Source organism: Colossoma macropomum, unplaced genomic scaffold (genome assembly GCF_904425465.1).
Source record: "Colossoma macropomum unplaced genomic scaffold, Colossoma_macropomum, whole genome shotgun sequence".
Taxonomy (NCBI): Eukaryota; Metazoa; Chordata; class Actinopteri; order Characiformes; family Serrasalmidae; genus Colossoma; species Colossoma macropomum.
In genome coordinates, this window is record NW_023495466.1 from 248570 (window position 1) to 254735 (window position 6166).

Here is a 6166-nt window from a genome sequence, read left to right on the forward strand (position 1 = left end):
TATCAATAATACTAATTTGTGTGCATGACAGTCCAGTACAAAAGTGGATGTACTTACTTTACATGCACATTGATATAAACAAGTGCTGCAACTATTTCATGTTCCATTTAAAGACACATTACACTGTGCTTTTGTTTCATACTACTGACTCACAAACACAGCTTCGGTCATACACTGCAATAATACAGTGTTTATTTTAGGGAATTAATTACATTAAACAATCACTCTACTATGTTAACAACACAGAGTATTTTGTTTTATTTCACATTTTATTTTTCCAGTTGTTTTCATTTTAATACTATTAAGTTTGGTCAGCAGGGGAGGAGTGCACTCACTGCTGGACATCAAACTCCACCCACGAGCACGGCCATTAGCTTTCATGCCGAACACTGCCATTTCATTGGCTGGCTACTGAAACATCTGCATGTAAATGAATGTAAAGATCTAATGGCCGTGGGCCCTTTTCACAAAGAGTCGCGATTACGTCCGGATTAAGCATTAGCAGTGAACTATAATGCTCAAATACTGAGCTACAACAGACATATGTTATTTTCCGTGCACTATCATGACAAAAGGAAGTGAATGGAAGCACTGATTTAACTGTAAACACAGCTAAAATGCTGTGTGTGGTGCAGCCCTGCTTACTGCTGCAGCTGCTCACATCAAGCAGTGTCTCTGTAGTTGTACAACATGCCAGCGATTCTGTAATATTTCTGTTTTCAAAAGAAATTAAAGTTCTTCTGTGTAGTATGAATTTGGTAGACGTTGTTTAGCTGCAGCTAGCTAGCAATGCTAGAAGCCATTTCTAACTGTATCTGTTTCCCAAAATAAGGAAGCTAGTTAGCTTTCATCGGCTGCTGCCACCAGCCGGCTAACGTGGAGCAGGTTCTGTGACACATTTAGCTACAGGATGCAGAGACTTCTGACATAAACACAAACAAAAACTTTTATATGTAAAGTCTATTTTACAGACCTCGTTTAAATGGTATTAGCTTACGGTAGGCTAGCAGGCTACAGTCGCTAATTAGCTAGCCTGCCATTAGCAGTTTGAGCTCCAGCTTCGAATGAGCAGCAGACTTTAAAGCTAAGTTAGCTCTAATGCTAGCTATGTTAGCGATCTGCCAAACAGCATTATTCTTATAGTTTCATGGCGATTTTTGAAGCAGCACTTCAGAAAACATCCACCTTTCACTGCTCAGTCAAAAACGCGACTCCTAGCTGAAAAAACATCTGAAAAAGCTGCTTCATGTTAGCCGGGCAGGTTTGGTTAGCAGTAGCTTCTAGCCAGTATAGCTAGCTTAATATAAACAGAGTCTATAACATTCATGCTACATATAAAAGCTCTTCTTTCTCTATAAAACAGAAGATTACAGAATCGCTGGTGTGTTGTACAAAGACACAGAGACGGCCTGATGTGAAGCAGCTGCAGCAGAAAGTTTAACTGATGAAAGAATATTTTCCAATTTGATCAGCAGTGCTGCGTGGTCAGTAGTTTGATCTGCAGTGCTGTGTGGTTAGTAGTTTGATCAGTACTGCTGTGTGGTGAGTAGTTTGATCAGTAGTGCTGTGTGGTCAGTAGTTTGATCAGCAGTGCTGCGTGGTCAGTAGTTTGATCTGCAGTGCTGTGTGGTGAGTAGTTTGATCAGCAATGCTGTGTGGTCAGTAGTTTGATCTGCAGTGCTGTGTGGTGAGTAGTTTGATCTGCAGTGCTGTGTGGTCAGTAGTTTGATCTGCAGTGCTGTGTGGTCAGTAGTTTGATCTGCAGTGCTGTGTGGTCAGTAGTTCTATCAGCGGTGCTGTGTGGTCAGTAGTCAGATAAGTGGTGCTGTGTGGTCAGTAGTTTGATCTGCAGTGCTGTGTGGTCAGTTGTTAGATAAGTGGTGATGTGTGGTTTCCACTGCAGACTCATGTATGTTTTTAATCCAGTGCCACAGTTGTCAATCAACCACCAGGTGTTTTTATAGCATTACACAAATTTACCCGCCTTTTGTTGCCCCGTCCCAATTTTTTTGGAACATGTTGTTGGCATCAAATTCAAAATAGGCATATATTTATCAAAAAACAATGCAATTTCTCAGTTTCTACATTTGATATGTTGTCTTTGTACTATTTTAATTAAATATAGGGTTTAAATTATTTGAACATCATTGCATTTTGTTTTTATTTACATTTTGCACAGCATCCCAACTACAAATGGGGTTGTAGATAATTACAAACAGACCACTATCAGAATATCTCTGACATATGATGAGAGGCACTTTAACCAGCTCGTGGGCCCTGTCTGTCTGTTTGCACACAGCATCCAAAACATGAAGCTAGTTTCTTATTGTCTAGTTCTTTTTCAGATGTTATGTGTGACACCATTTAAGGTGGACTGAAAACTCAGAATAAGAAGCTGAGCAGTAGGCCGGTGTCCCCCTCACTCATACCTTTTGGCTCAAGAACAGCGAGTTTGAGAAGAGTTTGTTAGCTGATACCAAACGTGATGAACTAAATTAATCAAACTTGATGTTGGAAAAACTTTCATTTTGTTAAAACCATAGAAGTACAGTAAGTTTGAATATAAATATCTGAACATATCCTGATCTTGTATGTTTTCTAGCTGTGAAGCACCCAATCTGTTGTGCAGCACAAAAGAACTGAGGTCTATGACAAGTTATAGCCTATTGTTTGATCCAGTGCCATAGGCAGACATCAATTTTTGGGTAGGCCAACATAGTAAATGCAATCTCCAAATAAGCTAATGTCTCATCAGCCTACAGCCTGTTCCACCCATGCAGTCGTCACCCTACCTAATCCAACATTACTGCTCTATGGTAATACAAAACAATAGCAATTAACCAGAACACAGGATCCATATAAACACAATCAACACTGCAGCACCCTTCACTATAAATCATGCGTCCGCTCACCACAGCCATGTTAGCCCAATGAAGACGACATTACTGAGATAAAATCAGACAAAACAACACAGTAAACGTTAAACCCTAAACTTAATCACTGTAGGCTAAAGCGTACTGCCACAGCAGGAATGAAAAATACTTATGATCCATTCATGTCTTACCTTAATGCACTGAAGTAACGTTAGATGTTTACTTTCACATTTTCAAAAAGCCCATGTTAGCCTTTGTAGTAATATAATGTTATAATCATAAAATTCACATAAAACTAATTATTTCTTTTAGCTTTGGACAAGTACAAATCGTTAGGATGGAATCTCACGTTTAAACATCCCCAGTTTACCCAACTGGAGCTTCAAATTCAAACACTGGCATGCTGAACAAATGGAAGGCTTGAGACAATGGTGGATAGCAAACGTTGCTGGGCACTGAATGGAGGGCTTAGAAGAAGAAGGCGGAGCTTGGCGGAGAGTGTAATTATTTGACTGGGCATAATACAGTGACAGCACTGTATAAAATTTCCCCAAGACCTGTGATCAATCAATAATCAATCTTCTAGAATCTTTTAAAATTTCATAATGAATTGGTGAATAGAAAGTCTACAGAATTACTTGGAAATGCTATTCTGTTAACTTCCATTCAAAGTTAAGTAGATTTATTTCTTCCTCTGTAAACAGTTTCACTAAACACTGATTATCAGAATTTAAAGATTTTTTTGCTGCCTCCATCTCCAGTCAGTGCTGTGAGGCTGTACAGAGACAGTCATAAACAGATAAATATATTTAACAGAGTGCAAAATGAAAACAACCTTGAATAAATACAGAATGCAGATCTGCAGGCTAAAGAAAAAATATACACAATGCAAAGAAACATACTGTGAAACATTACATAAATAAAACACTCCAACAGAAAGTAATAATCAGAACAGGAAAACACCAGAATTGTTCATCTTCTTATGTAGACATTGGCAAATAACCACAACTCACTGAACTGAAAACTTCAACTCTCTAACCTCAGTTCAGTTTGTGAGTCTGTTTCACACTGAAAGTCAAAAACAAACATACATACAGGATACACCCTGGGCGGGTCGCCAGTCCATCGCAGGGCAGACAGACAAAATACACATTCACTCATACACACACTCACACCTAGGGACAATTTTAACATGTCCAATTGGCCTGACTGCATGTTTTTGGACTGTGGGAGGAAACCGGAGTACCTGGAGGAAACCCACGCAGACACGGGGAGAACAGGCAAGCTCCACACAAAAAGGACCCTGGCCGCCCGGCCTGGAATCGAACCCAGGCCCTTTTTGCTGTGAGGCGACAACACTACCCACCGCGTCACCGTGCCACCCCTCAAAAACAAATAGTAATAAATCAGTAATAATATCCATTAAAAGCTGAGAGCAGAGTTACCTGATTCTGAGGTCAGAGTTCAGAGTCTTTAAAGCCGAGAGCAGAGTTACCTGATTCTGAGGTCAGTGTTCAGAGTCTTTAAAGCTGAGAGCAGAGTTACCTGATTCTGAGGTCAGTGTTCAGAGTCTTTAAAGCCGAGAGCAGAGTTACCTGATTCTGAGGTCAGTGTCTTTCAGAGTCTTCAGGTAGAAAAGTTCAGCTCTGTCTTTATCAGGATCTCCAGTCCTACAGCAGAGACACTCATCAGCTCCTATATGATAATATGATCTGTAGTTTCTCACAGTCGACCAGTTTATTATATCACACTCCTGAACACACACTCAGCTCCTCTACTGGAGTTTAGACTGAATAATAAACTCGCTGTAACCTGTCCCTCAGAAAGAGAAAACCAGTCGGAGCACATTCCGTCACATTAGAGTGTATCTGATATCCAATCTTAACAAGACTGGGCAAGCAGAGTTTTGATGGATCAACATCAGCTACACTGCATTTGTCACACAAGTGTCTATTGCACTGGATTTATTTACATACTAAACTTTATGTACTGGGTGGAGAATTACAGAGGTGTAACTAAGAAATTACATTTACTCTCGTTGCTGTACTTGAGTACAGTTTTCCCTGTAACTGTAATTTTTTGAGTAGAATTAAATCGTAGTACTTTTACTCTTACTTCAGTTAATTTTTAATGAAATACTTTTACTTCATTACTTTAATTTTTAATAACATTACAGAGTAAAAATAAATGAGCGCATCAGCGCATAAACCAATAAGAGCAAAACGTAGTTAATTTTAAAAAAATCACCAACCAAAAAAACAGCAGGAAAAACACTACAGAGATGTCCAGTTTAGTGGAGAAGGACAGAGAAGAACTGAACCAGCACACAAGGAACAGACTGCATCCAAACGGTCATCTGTGTTCATTTAACATGAACTAAAGAAAACGGCGTTATTATCAGCGGCCGAACACGAAACCGGCCGAGATCCGCTCTCACTGCTCGACTCCAGCCTGAGGCAGCGTTAGCCGAGCTAGCTGACCCGAGCTGAACAGGTACCGTGTTTACGGGTTTCTTCTTTCTTTTATAATGATTCTTTTTATTAAACTTAAAATCTGATGTGTATATTTTATTACAGTGTCTGTCTGCTGCTTTAGTTAACAGGTGTCACCCACAGCCTACAGTTTACTGTTTATACAGCCTAGTTTAGTAGCTGTTTTTGGAGATAAACGGTTGTGTTCGGCTGTGATAGAAGAAATCTAGTCTAATACTGGTTCTTCATAAACTCTGGACGGTGATTCTGTCGAGCTGTCATTGTTTAACCTGACTGGCCTGGCATGATCAGACTCCAGGTGGAGTATGAAGTATGAAGTATGAATCAGAGCTCACCTCACATTAATCACGAGCCCTCAGCAACATTAGAGCATCACTCAGACAGAGTTTAAACAGTGTTGAGCTGTAATATTCAGATCATCATTCAGTCTGACAGTAAAAACCGGTACAGTTATCACGTCTGGACTTTCACTAACTTAAAAATGCAGAGGCTAAAAAATACTCCTCTATCTCACCTACAGAGATAGAGAGGCTGTTTAGCTGGTTAACTGTCTAATGCAGTAATAATGTCTGATTCTGTATGAAGTGATCAGCATGATTATTAGTGAAATATATTACAGTAAAAAATCCAAGCTGTGTAAGTTGCTGACGTTGCTGCTGATTTTAATGGTGTAAATGTTCTGAACCGATTTCAGTGAAAATATACAGTTTGAAGGCTGTGAATGTGTTTACTCTGTAGGTTCACACCTATTAAAGTAAGATAGAGTCCAGGGAGCTGATGGGCAGCAGGTCTCACTAAAAT

The 6166-nt window shown here is 39.6% G+C and overlaps 1 protein-coding gene across 8 annotated transcripts in view; it reads right to left on the reverse strand.

Annotated features, from left to right (window-relative positions):
• Positions 1–4655, reverse strand: part of LOC118802178 (NACHT, LRR and PYD domains-containing protein 12-like) — a 58049-nt gene extending 53394 nt beyond the window's left edge. For 3 of the 8 annotated variants that reach the window (XM_036562662.1, XM_036562664.1, XM_036562655.1), the window contains exon 1: positions 4469–4655. The gene's annotated coding sequence lies outside the window, so the exon portion shown is untranslated. Of the gene's footprint in view, positions 1–4119; positions 4258–4318 lie in introns of all 8 variants that reach the window. The other 5 variants (XM_036562661.1, XM_036562657.1, XM_036562659.1 and 2 more) reach the window with 4 other exon arrangements.
• Between the last annotated feature and the right edge of the window lie 1511 nt (positions 4656–6166).